This window comes from Haliaeetus albicilla, chromosome 16, assembly GCF_947461875.1.
Source record: "Haliaeetus albicilla chromosome 16, bHalAlb1.1, whole genome shotgun sequence".
Taxonomy (NCBI): Eukaryota; Metazoa; Chordata; class Aves; order Accipitriformes; family Accipitridae; genus Haliaeetus; species Haliaeetus albicilla.
Genome location: NC_091498.1, coordinates 30491911 through 30506202, shown reverse-complemented (window position 1 = coordinate 30506202; position 14292 = coordinate 30491911).

The window sequence follows — 14292 nt, the reverse complement described above, 5'->3', positions numbered from 1 at the left end:
GCGTTGTTATTTCTTTTCTTTGGAGTTGGGCTGGATTTTCTGTTTGTACTATTTATTTTATTTTTTGTAGCAGGGTTTCCACACTTTGTCTTCGGCTGATGCCTGCTCGATCCACTTAAGGTTGCGTTTCAAAGCAGTTATGTGAGAACACTGAGGTCTCGGTAAGCCTTCCAGAGTTCTTCGTGCTAAGGAGAAATTAGATAGTGTTGGGTGACACTGAGGCTCTTTGGTGTTTATGAGGATGTTTTGAGGCTGGTGGTCCACAGAGAAATACATTTGAGTGTTACTTTGCAACAAAGACAGAAGCTACCTGATCTCAGAGGAGTCCATGTAAGATTAGGGTCTCTTAGAAAGGTACCTCATCCTATTTTGCTCTGGATTACTGAATCCAGTATAGTATCACTACAGCAAATCAATACTTGCTAGTATTTAGAAAGAATTAAGTTCAGAGCCTTTCCTGCAAAGACTGTTTGTAGCGTTCGCCGCATATCAAGGTGCCACGATTAGATCACTGATCACCCCCAGACCAGGGAAAGAGACAGATAACACACACAGTGTGAGCGCCAACTTCCGCCTTTTATTGCGCAGTCAATTCCTTTTATACTAACAAGGGTAGGTGGGATTACAGACACATCATAAGGCTGCGACTAACCCTCTAACTTTCCGTGACATCGCGAGATCTTCCGAACGCCGAACCCTACACTGTTGTCACTTGCTTCTTAAGCAAAAGGAAGTTTCTTAGCATTATAGTAATACTAAGAACATGAGAAGTACACCTGGTCAGGCGAAAGTGGACATTCGATATCTTACTCCCATGGAGACAAGTAGTGGATGTTCGGGTAAGCAGGGAGTGATGTCCACATGAAGCCTTTCCAGCTTGCTGGGAAGTCCCGTGAGCTTTGTGGGAGCTCGCCTTCAGAGCCCTCCGCTGAGCACTGACCCACAGACCCATTCTCCGTGAGTTTGCCTAGTCCCTTTTTTTGACTCTTTGGCCTCCATAAAGTCCCAAAGCAGTGATTTTCACCGTTTAATTCTATGCTGTGTTTGTTTCAAAACCTGTTGCCTGATAACTTCATTGGTTGACCACCGTATTGTGAGAGATAATGAATAGTCATCTCCTATCGCCTTTTTTTCACTGTTCTTGACTTTAAAGACCTGTATCATATTCCCTCCAACTTATTTTTTCTGAGATGAATAGTCTAAGTTCCTTCTTGCATGAAAGCTGTTTCACGCCTCTGATAACCTCTGTTTCTCATCTCTGTATGGTTTCTGGTTCTACATTACCATTTTCAAGAGCGTCACTAGAACTACACATTGTGTTCAAATGTACTAAAAAAATAAAGCTTATAACACAGTTGAACAAGTCTGACAGTGCACTCGGAAGACATTTGGCATGCCCATTCACCCCATCGGTACTAACATGTAAGGAATAGCACCTAAGCATATGGATCTCTATTTGTCTGATTATTTTCAATAAACTAAGGGATCTCTCATCCAAGTGGCAGTACTGACCAACGACAACATTTTGCATTTTACAATGGATATTCTGAGAGCTCTTTTTTCTTTTCTTGCTTTTGTTGTCACAACTAGCGTTGGGGACAAAGCCTTTAAATCTTATTACCAGTGAAATTGGAAAGTATACATAATGAGATCATGCTTGACAAGTATAGTTTGAGGGCTCTGTGATTTAGCTCTTCTCAAGTGATATGCTGACCTCTGGAGGCCACAGGCAGCTGGTTATAATTATAATTCTTAGCTTAAAATGTATCCCTGTCAGCACAAGCAAGAAAGCTATGTACCCAGGGAAAATACAGCTATCGTCTCCACCTTCAGTGGCTCCTTGCAAATACTCGGTCGAGGTAGAAACGAAGTCTCAATATCCCCTTTAGTTGACACAGCTTGGTGGATGTACCCAGGATGCTAACGCAGGGCGGAGGTGCGCAACCGTTCTTCAGGTCGGGGTGTGGGAGCACATCCATACATGCACCACCAGACAAGGTAGTACCGACAGCTTGGCGGCAGACGCCTTTAAAACTTTCCAGGTCATCGTGCCCTGCCACGTCATTGCGATGTCCCTCTCAGAGCCCCTTCTCTTTCATCCCCTCTCCTTTCCCCAAAAAAATACACCTCGATAGCACTATCGTACAAGCAGGGCAGAGGAATGCTTATGGCTTCCTGAGCACCTACTACTTCATGGCAAGAAAATTTTGCAGGTGATGGCAATCAGCTATAAAACTGATTTTTCTGTAATCACGTGCTAATGGTGGAGATGAACAGGTATCAAAGGGAGCATCGTACGCCAGGGAGACCGGGACTCGGCTCCATCCCACGGTGCTGCCAGGCGAAGGGTCTCCCAACGAAGACCACGTGTTTCAGATCGCAGCTAACCATCTGCTGAAAGTCCTGACTGTTCCAGGGGCAGTGGGAGATAAAATGAGCTTCCCTCTGAAAAAGTAAGCCATGATTTTCACTTTTCAGAATTGCCATGAAGAGGTTTTGAGCCGCATCCTGATCTCGTACAGCATGCTGGTGTAACGGACTCTAAAATAACTGCAATCACAGAGTTATACCAGCATAACGATAGCATCCATGTGGTCAGAATCAACGGGTGTCATCACGGGTATGAGTTTGACACTTGTTCCCTAAACCCTTTCCAGTGAAATTTTTAACCTTAGGTATGCTGCAGAGCTGGTTTCCATGATTCCACCTTGCAAAGAGCTTTGACTGAAAATTTAGTGTAAGAGGCGTTGTTAACATCTGGGTAGAGGTTAGGTAAGAGTGTCAATAGTTCAGGGAGGCTTTGTGGTTTTGCAGCAATGAGAGCAAGATCTGTGCTTTGTTCCCACCTCAGAAATTATTTCCTGTGTCACTTTTAGCAAGGTAGTTAAATGTTCTGCTTCTCGGTTTCCTGCCTATAAGATGGAGATATTATAATTTATTCTGTAAAATATCATTTAAAACTTCCTAATGGAAATGCACTCATTATTTTGTGTAAGGTATCATTTACACAGGAAAATACATTTTAAAACCTAAGTGAATGTATTTGCAAAGGAAGGGTGCTGCAGGGTCCGCAGCGGATATTCTTATTTTGTTACAAGACCACCAGTTTTATCTAGTCTATGTAATCTCAGAAAGGGCTTAAGCTGAACTGGAAAATGACAGTTTGTGCCAGAAGAGCCTCCGCTTGAGCGGCAGTAGTATTACTCTACCTGTATAGTTATACTGGTCTCTTGGTGGACTTTTCCCTGCCAGATTCCTAACTCTTGCTCTCCAGATGCAGGAGGAGAGAACAGATGTCTCTCAGAATTAGTGTAACCAACACTTCACCTCCGTCCTCATCTCAAGTATGTAAGGATTCTCTCCTGAAATAACAAGAAAATAAAATGTTCCAAAAACAACAGTGAAAATAAAAGCCAAGATGATTTAAAGTCATAAGCAAAAAGCACAAAAATCTGAATATGATATTCAAAGGCATTGTCCTTTATATGTTTTCAATATCAGCAGTATTTTAAAAGGCATATCATCCTTCAAGATTTCCCTTCTTTGTCCCCATTATTCAATGTCATGGTAGGAAGATGAGAGCATTACCATCGATATCACTTTTTTAATTCCATGCCCTTGAATAAGGGCAATAAGAATCCTGCATAATAGAGTTTTCAGTGGAGAGAGTAAATGGGAATCGGTTGTTAATTCAATACAGGATACAGAAGCTGTCTCTCCCATCTCTTTTTCTCAAGGTAATACTGTGCCTCCAATTGTCATTATACCCAAGAATCAAATTATTTGAATTCTGGACACATCAGCACAAAACCGAAGACTCCCTGCCAATTTCGTAGCCTGCTTGGAAGAGAACATCAGAGAGCATCACTCATTTATACGACTGCCAGTCTGAGACTGTAAATTCAGAAAACAAGAAGGCCTCAGGTGCTGCACTTTAACATGTCTTTTGGCTCCTGAATCACCCCCCCTTAGTACCCCCATCACATACAAGGTAACATTTTATCTCTGAAAGGCAAAGCTTTCAAGCATCTGCCAGGGCGAGCGTAGACTCGGTATGGCCTGAATGTGAATTGAAAATGAGACTATTAAGTATATTAATTGATAACAGTCACTTGTGACTTTGAAGGAGATTCATGACACTTGGAAAAATAATCTATAAAGATTGTTGTTGCTCTAAAAAGACAGTGCAGCATCAGCTTATTTCACTTGCAGCAGGTTCATCTCTTTTATAGAGCATACTGCACTGCAGGCAAAGGGAATTTTAATGGACACTGGAAAAAAAAGATCTATTCCTCTGTCCCATGACAAAAAAGAAACCATAAAAAGACACAGAACAGAGAGACTGAGATACGATATCAGAAAACATTTAAGGAACTATAATTAAATTAAGATTCAGAAGTCTGTCAGTGAGATGAAGATTAAACTGGCAGAAAGTTGAACCCCGTTTGAAGCAACTTGTTCCCTCCTGCTGTGGGTCGTTTTGTACCAGGCTAATGAGAAGGCACATCTCTGAAATGTTCCTAATAAACCAGCAGATCTCTGATGGTTAATTAATACACATATTTTGCAGGACTATACCATGTTCCGTTTAACGCTTTTCAAGGGCCTTGCAAGCATTAATGTGTTAATGCATTACTCTTTCCCTTTTTAAGCTACAAGCCCGGCTCCATAGGTGGGGAAACTGAGGCACAAGATGAACGTGACCCGCTTAAAAATCACCAGGTAACTCAGCCAAACTTCTACAAGAGCAGAAGTTAGATCTCTTGGCTTGAGTGTGACCGTTCAACCGCGGACCATTTGGCAACCGCTGACGAAGCAGGTATGGGTACCGCATGGCTTGACCTGTCCGACAGTGGGGATCTCAAATACACTCTGAATGTCGGAAAGAAGTCTCAAATAGCATTTTATATGGATACTGTCTATGAACTATGCCTGACAGTGATATACATCCCTCCCTGCGTGACAGACAATCCCGTATATAAGGCTCAGGCGTGTTTGCGGAATCGGGAGTTAACAGCCTGTGGGGACATTTGGGCATGGGTGGTAAAAACCCATGAACTCCTGCTAAAATAAATCCATTTGATGACATCTATGGCTTATTCTTCAAATACAGAGAGCAAGCCACCATTTCACTCTCTGTAGCAATACTCAAGCAATGCTTGAAGCGCCCTTGAGCCCCCTTATCTGTGTTCTTCGCCAACAGCAAACTGATGATCAAAAAGCTCCTGTTAAATTGTTTCTCTATTAAAAATTTAGTTTTCAAATATTTAATTTGGGGGGTGATGGTGAAAAACAGATCATGCATGAAAAACCTATTTAAGATATTCAGGGAAGAGATTTTTCTTTTTTTAATGAAAAGGTTGAATACACTTTTTGCTGAATGCTTCCTGATCATCTCTGCTCTCTCTCTGGCATATTCTGGTTACATTTATAGATTGGCATAATGTAGCGAGGCCGGTAACCAAGGGTGAGCGGACTGCAAGAAGTTTGGTTTCTGCAGAGGTGCTGGAATGGGGGGGCAATGAGGGATGCTGTAACAGGAGTGACTGGAGTGGTGGAAAGTAGCCGTTGCTCTGCTGTGTTGAGAGAGGAATAACCTTTAAAGCCATGACCCAAGGGAACTAACTCCTTTTGTAGTCCAGTAGCTCTGTGCCAGCTACCCTTCACGCAATCCCTGAGATGTTTCCTCTTCAGGGCTGTATCTTCTTGGGTTCATTGGTAAAAGCTCAGACTAAGAAGCCTATGAAAGAAGCCTGAAAGCAAGGAAGGGTTTTGTTTTCTTGCTTTCGTTAATCATAGCAGCCCTCTGTCTAAAAGATCAAAAAGTAAAAGCATTTTTTCTGTGTGAAAGCTGCCATAAATGTTTGCCAGGCTACTCATGGCAAAAACCAGATCTGGAAGCAGTGGTGCAGCAGACCAGCAAACCAGCACCTGAGATACAAGCGAGAAGGCAAAAGCCCCTGGATATAACAGCTGAGAGTTTAGAAGACTTTATTCGTAACCAACTGATGATCCTCATATTAGTGAAATACTGTATAATGACTCCTGCTCTCTGTGTGTAGCTTCCACAACATATGATGTCAGTGACAAGATGTATTTTCCCTTTCTGTGGCAGTAGATTTGGATGCTTGTTAGTACAGGGAGTAGCTTTCCAACCATGACAGCTGAGCCCTTGACTTCAGTCTCCAGCCTTCTGACTTTTTTAGACCCCCTGATTCTGGGTTGGGATTAGGGGTTTGGTTTTCTTCTCTCCTCAGATACATGTCTTGCACCTCATATCAGATAACTTTGCCAATGTATTTCACAACAGCTGCGAACTGGTTTTGAGACACAGATGATGTACTTATCTACATTTATTTTGAAGAGACAATCACAATAAAACTGAAATTCTTCTTCAATAAGACACACAGTCTTCAGTCTGACAATATCCCGAAGCATCTGGACAGCTACGAAAAACAATGCTTAGATATCATGTTGATATCTCATTAAAAATGTGTAAGACCTGCAATCATCAACCCAAGGATGCTTTGCAACAACGGGAAATTCTCGGTCGGCTCGTAAGACAACACTCCGTCACGACGTGGTTATGGTTTTTTTGCAGTTGGTAGGTGCACGCCAGCGCCAAACGAGCTGTGGTGCAGTTGCCCTGGAATTCTTGGAGCTGGACCAGCAGTGAGTTTGACCCAACGTGCACGAGAAGCGTGTTGTTCAGCTGATAAGGAAACTGAGAACGTGCATCAGCAAATACAGTTTGTTTATCCCATAATAACTGTTTTTGAGTAGTACAAGCAAAAAGAGGCCGGGTCTGCACTAGACAGATAAGAGCTCTGACCAAAAGGACGACCAAAGGTCGCACCAAGCCTCCTGGAAACTTCAAAAGAGAAGCCTTCGGTGGGAATGGATGACTAAGGGAATTGCAAAGGGCTTCAGGAGTCTTTTATCTTTGTGCTACCTCTTCAAATCCAGCTCAACACTTCAGTCATTTATTGTTGCCATCATCTGATGAATGTACGCTGGGTTCAGCCTTGTTCCTACTGCACAGGTGTTTGTAGCCAACAAACCCCACCGCTGCAGCCGTGGCTAACTGGCCACCTCGTTAACGATCTCAGCTAATAACCTAAAGAAAGAGTGTGCGGAGCTGAAAAGTGAGCTGCTATCTAGTTCGTACAGATGGTTTTTTTTAGGTCAGGAAAAACTCAATAGCAGCAGAATTTTCTCTAGGGGTGCCTCATTATTCTCTATGTTCCTCGGGTAAAGAAAGACCTTCTGAGCTCCTGCACAAAACAGCCAGGGTCCCAGCACTTTCCATGAGATCCTGAAATATTCCCCCAATCCTTGCTTTCACCGGAGTCTTTCACACATTCCTTAGGCTGTGAATCGTTGCCAGTGCATCATGAATCACACCCAGTGAAAACGCTGTAACCGCATGAAATTATAAATATTCCTGAAGCTTTATTACCGCCTTTTTTGACCAAGTTAGATTTACAATTAGCAGCCTTGTTCTCCTGCAAACTTTGTCAGTGCTATTCTCTGTCAGTGTTAATCCAGCATGCACAACTATATATGTACACAACACAAAAGCAAGTATTAGCATTGGTGGCCTGTGATGACGGCACCTACTAATTATCCGCTGCACTGAATTTCTCTTCTATGCTATCTGCTTAATTTAATGTGTTAGCTCTTGGAGGCAAGAATCATGCCTTTCTACGCTTTTCACACCCTGTAAAATAAGTAAACTTTATTTTTTATTCTTTCACAGGTTAATGTTTACATTTGTAGCCCTATCTTATATTTGATTTATGTGAAAGAGGATGATATGAAAGGGAAACCAACTCTGAGCTAAGCAACCCTGGGAAAGAAAAAAACTTGGGTATGCCAGTTTGTGTCAACATGGAATCTTTTGTCTGAAGAAAAAAGCCCAGTCTATCAAAATTACTCTCTAAGCGGGATTCCAAACTGTGCAAGCATACATAAATATTTTAGATCCCTTTTGGAGTTACGAAGCTGAGACAAAAAGATTTGATAATACAAAAAGACAAGCCCAAAGTTACAGAGCACCTTGACTCAGAGTTGTGCCGTGCAAGATAGGGGAGGAGCAGGGGTGGCTTTTTGACAACCTTGGGCAACCAATGTAGATAAGAGCATTCATGTAGGGCCGTCAGACGATTCCAGATGGATTGGCCACAGTTATATGGCCACAGTTCTCCTTCCCTACCTCATCTCCACATCAGTGAGGATCAGAGGCACGAGGACATGAGGCTCAAACTCAGCTTGCAACCTTCCGCGCTAAGGGACCTGCCTGGATTACCGCACCTGCGTACCTCGTAGGGTCCGGAAGGACGAAAGCTGGGAGTAGACTCCAGCTACAGTTTCGTCGAGTCTTTCACTGTAACCACTAGATAAAGTCCATTGGTTGAATTCTTGGTGATTCCTTTGACTTCATTTGACCTTGGAGCTGTCAAGGCTAATTCACCATCATGTGAGAGAGATTCAGGAGAGGCGTTGTTGGCTGGGTCTACATGGCAGTAACGAGGAAGGGATTTTTTTTAAAACCGTTGTTTCATTCTGTCAGAAGGCAGCCTGAAGCTGTACTCTGACAGATATCCCATTTGTTACTAAAATGTCCGACAAGCTCCTATGTAATATTTAGTTTATTCATGTACACATTTCACTGAAGTTCTGGCTCTGATCCCTTTAGCTACTTCCCTGTCATCTTTCAAATCTCATCTAAGATTCACTCCTGTGAAGCCTGAAAAAGTGATTTGGTTATCAGTTCATATGTAAATCCCCCACCTTTCAAAGGACTGCTGAACTATCTTTATATTTATGTGATTCACTGGAGTCACTGCATGATCATACAGCTCCCGTTTTTAATTTTCTTCCCTTACTACTTCTGTGCTCGTTATTACAGCTCCCCATTGTGTTCTGGTTAATTCTAGATGATCAGATTTCCAAGCAAAGATCATTGCTTAGTTGTTCCTGTGAAGCCCCGACCTTATCGCATCTTTGCTACAGTAAAGAACAAACCCAATAATAACAGCATAATAACAATACAAATTTTCTGGACCTCAGCTTCTTTCTCACTACCAATTCCCCAAGCTGTCTACTCCCCTCCAGGTCTCAGTTTTGCCCATTTATTAATGTCCATTTAGAGCACCAAGAAGCTGATCTTGTGAAATGTAGACCACCCCCTGACCAAAAATCTTCACGCGTTAGGTAAATTTCAAGAGACACTCAGCACCCAGTGGTAAAGATCCCTAGTGTGTCATTTCATTAGATTTTCAATAAGTAAAAATAAATGAAGGATGCTAAAAGCCTCATCATCTTTCAAAGATTAAACATGGGATGTGTGAAGCAATCTGAGAAATTTTCAGCCTGAGGAATACCTCTGATATATTTAGCCATTTGGGCTCTAAGACCGGTGATAATGGAAGAAAAACTAGGCTCCATTATTAAAGTGGAAAAGAACCTTTATGTCTAGACTGAGATGGAAAAATGCCATGATAATTTACCTGTTTCCACAGATGGTGCAGCTGTCAGTTATTTGATGGAGAATGCAAAGCCTGCTATGAGTAAAACATTTAAATGCTACGATTTTAAGTGGTTTTTTTGTTTGCTTTTGGTTTGTTTTTTTGGGGGAGGGAGGGCGGGGTGTTTAATTTCTATTTTGCAAATTTTTTGTTCAGCTTCAGGAACAGATATTTCTCTTTCACTGTGTATTCTTTGCAAATGTTGGGATATCCATTAGGAAAGTAAAATGACAGTTCTTTGATGCACACTTGAGGAGCCCCTATGCAGTGTGGATAATTAATTTTTATAATTAACTCCTGCAGAACTGTAGGCCACTCCATCTCCATCTTCACTGCTGCCTAAGCCCCCGAGTAACACTGGTCCTGGATACACTTACCCATGCTGCAGTCACACTTCTGACCGCTGGCAAGACTGCCGTTAACTCTCAGAAAAGAAACAAAAGACCTAAAAACCTTGAGAGCTGTGGATGTAGAGCTGTTCTCATCCGCTCACTGTGGTGTTAGCGATGGTGGAAATTTAAATGCGAACCCACTTTCCGGACTGTTTAAGCTAATACACCTATTTTGGCGGGGCGGTAGGTAAAAACGAGTATGTAAGTGCTGCAGTAGAGATGACCAGCAGTACTTTACAAAATTGTAGTAACTTCATTCCTTGCAAACACGTGCCCACCTCGAACATACGCACACATCTGTTATTCTCACTGATATTGTCTGCCAAACCCGCAGTCTCTCGGCAAAGTACTTTTCCTGATTTTTTATCTTTCCATGCACTGTTGCAGATCTTCAGAAATCATCCAGCTATGTCCTGGTTTTGGCTGGGGTAGAGTTAATTGTCTTCCTAGTAGCTGGTACAGTGCTATGTTTTGGGTTCAGTATGAGAAGAATGTTGGTAACACACTGATGTTTTCAGTTGTTGCTAAGTAGTGTTTAGTCTAAAGTCAAGGATTTTTCAGCTGCTCATGCCCAGCCAGTGAGAAAGCTGGAGGGGCACAAGAAGCTGGGAGGGGACACAGCCAGGACAGCTGACCCAAACTGGCCAAAGGGGTATTCCATACCGTGTGATGTCATGCCCAGTATATAAACTGGGGGGAGTGGGGGTGGGAGGAATTGCTGCTGGGGAACTAACTGGGCATCAGTCAGCGAGTGGTGAGCAACTGCATTGTGCATCGCTTGCATATTCCAGTCCTTCTATTATTACTGTTGTCATTTTAATATTCTTGTTATTATTATCATTATTAGTTTCTTCATTTCTGTTCTGTTAAACTGTTCTTATCTCAACCCACGAGTTTTACTTTTTTTCCCCCAATTCTCTCTCCCATCCCACTGAGGGAGGGGGGAGTGAGTGAGCGGCTGTGTGGTTAAACCACAACAAGCTATTTTTCTGTAGCTTGGCACATACTTTCTGTGATGATTCCCCTTTCTTTAATCCCCAGATTTCCTTGATGTTGTGAAGATTTGGAGGCATTTATGCTCATTGGCCATTTTGTGCAGGTATAGTTAAAAATTTAAGAGCAGTTATGAACTTTTGAAAGGCGATGCTACAAATTGCCCCTTTTTTGACTGGAAGATGATCATTGTGATAAGTGATTATTAAATCTGATAACTTTGTAAATTGTTACATGTTTTCTGCTTCCTTAGCAAAATCATGAAGACACCTTTCTAATTCTTTTTGTATTTCCTTCTGTTACAGTTTCTACTTTGTTCTCAAATCTTGATTATTTGGCTTCCTTTCCGCCCACTGACTTATTTTATTTCAAAAATTCCAGAAGTGTTTTAATTGTTCAGGGTAATGCATGCTTTATGTTATGCACAAAGGATAACATATACAGGAAAAATATGACGTATGAATACTTTTTAGTCTGTCTGCTCTTGGTTTTCCAATTTTTTTCAGTTTGTATGACGTTTCATACTGCTCTGATAGGCAAATGTTACTTAATACTGTGGGCTGTCATTCAGAAAGCAAAGGAAATTCAGACAATGACGTTGCATTATACCAATAATAGAGGGATTTAAACACTAAAATAGGAGCAAACAGCAAATGAGAAAGAAAGGTAAAGAAGGAATTTGAGAAAGAAAGAAATACAAAGTGTAGTTTGTACAATTTTATAAATATCTAACTTGGCTGTTTGAGGGACAAAATCCTCCCCAAAATACACACGCATTACATGGAAGTCACCTCACGTCAATTTACAGGGAATTAACATCAAATCAAACGGAGCACAATAGGAGCAGAGCAAGATGGATTCAGCCATTGAAACCACATGAGAGTTCAGGCAGGTTTTCAAAATGAAAATAGAAAGTGTCACAAAGGAAAAGAAGTCCCCTCAAGACAATATTAGAAAATTAAACAGTAGATGTTCACTATTTGCAAAAAAAAGGTAACAACTGACAACCAATGCAAGCCTTAGAACTACACAAATACTAGAAGCAATCTATCCAGGCTTTGGATCTATCTTTTGGCAAAACCTGACAGAAATAAAGAATTATGCAGCTCTCTCAGCTCTGCATTGTTAGATTTTCATGGACCGCAAAACCAAGAACACAAATACAAGTAACAGCATTTTAGTAACATTTTAAATATACTTTTACTATTGCATTTTCTTCTCTACAGGGAACTTTACAATTATACAAATTATAAAGGACAAGAATCTCCCCAACAGCTAGCAAAGACACAGTCATAGAACCATTAGCTTGTTCCTTTTCAGTTCTTATTTGAGTGGTGTTGCTAGGACAATGAACTGTTTCAATAACATACTACTGGTATCTGAAAAAGAAGAGAGAAAAAAGGATTACTAGTGTAAAATCATGCAGTAGAAACAATTCCTTCTTTCGAAAAAGAATATTTAACTCACTAAAAGTGAGGGACAAAAAAAAGAGTAGTTTCTATTTTTTTCTGCAGCTGTCACATATCATCTGATTTTTTCCATATAAAAAGTGATCTATTTAATATTTATCTGCCTCAGAGGATGCTTATGAAGCTTAATTCACCGTTTGTGAAATGTTTTGGGACTCTTAGTTTTACAGGGCTATCGCATTATAAATTAATTGTTTTTGTGACTATATTATCTAATAGTTTTGCTGAGCAAACAGATTTTGCTTGTTGAGCTTGAAATGTTTCACCTGCAACATGTCAGGTTTGACATGCTTTCACTCAACTCGAGATTTTTGTGGACTAGCTGATGGTCGGAAGCTGTCGGGTCTGTGGCTGACAGGACGTGGCTGTGGGTTTGGGTTCCAGAGATTCCAGCAGCGACAACGCTTGGCGATGCAGCCAAGTGTCTGAGACAGTGGGCTTTTTCACACAGACCTGGGAGCTGGGTCGCACAAGACCTCAGGTTTGCAAAAATTTCCGGATTCCAATTGCAAAGCCAGGACTCAAAATCCTCCTTGAAGGTCTTAGAGGAAATCAGTTCTAGGGACAGTGCTCTGGAAAAGGTGTTTTTCTGAAATGATTTAAAAATTAAATGAAAATACGCTTTCTCTGAAAACATATTTCTTTTCAATAAAATGTGGAAGAAGCTTAAAAAAGATCTGGTATTTGCATATACCCTTAAGACGCAACACATTTTCTTAATGATATTCATCTCAGTAAGTTTATTTTCTCATCTATGTGTATCATTACCTTTTTAATTTCAGTCCTAGAGGATTCTAATCATCCATTAGAATCAGCCTATAGAGGCTGATTATATAAGCAGGTTTGTATTTGTCTCGTCAGTGCTATTCTAACATTAGCTCTCACCCCTGAGGTGAACAGAAAACTACAAAGCAATTGCAAGCCATCTGATGTTGGAAGTAGTCAGTGCCCTCATCTTCCAGGGATGTCCGCGCTCTGATCCTACCAGCTCATACACACATGAAGATTCAGTGGTCCAAGTGTTCCAGCTGAACACAAATCATTTTTCTGTTTCAGGAAAGAAAATTAAGCAGCATGGCTTCTTGATACTCTTTAAAAGCAAAATCGGAGCTTCATGCACATGTCTAATTCCCAGACCACCCGAAATGTTGACAAGGCGGGCTCCAGCCAGTGGCCTAACCCTTGGAACAAGATGCCATCTGGGATGTTTTGGGGTACCGGGGACACCTCCCCAGCCCTCACAGCTCGGCCACCCACCGCCGAGGCCTGCGCTGACCGCAGGGGCCCCCCCCGAGACGACTGTCCCTATGGGACGCGTTTCACTGCTGAGATGGCACTGTGTGTGGGGTGGGTGCTGGAGATGGCCGCTCGGGGTGATAGCCTATTTCCATACATTCTGGATGGGTTTTAATATGTTGTACCAGCCGTGGAAACCGGTTTGCTGCTAGGTGACTGTAAAAGTGAGATTTGGTAAATAGTTATTAGAAATCTTATACTGACACTGTGGTTGAAACAATAGACAAAAGTGTAGCCAAACATTTAACTAGTAGAGGCAGTTACTCATAAGTTTTGCAGTTCTTCGCTCTTATGACTCGATGTTCCTGTACGCTAGATGAGAACGACGTTGAAACGGACCACATGTGACTGAAACGGCGTTAAGCTTCAAAATCAAAGAACAGGGAAACGGCGTTCAGCTTCAAGATCAAAGAACGAGGACAAGAATAAAGACTTCGAGGACAAGAATAAAGACTTCAAGGACAAGAATAAAGACTTTGAGGACAAGAATAAAGAGTTTGAGGACAAGCCGACAAGAACTTCAAATGGGTCGGTGGTCGCAAAAGCAGCCCTTCGGCTCAGGTGGATCCTTCGTTGCACATGATCGGATGTAGGCAGTACTAAGATAATCAG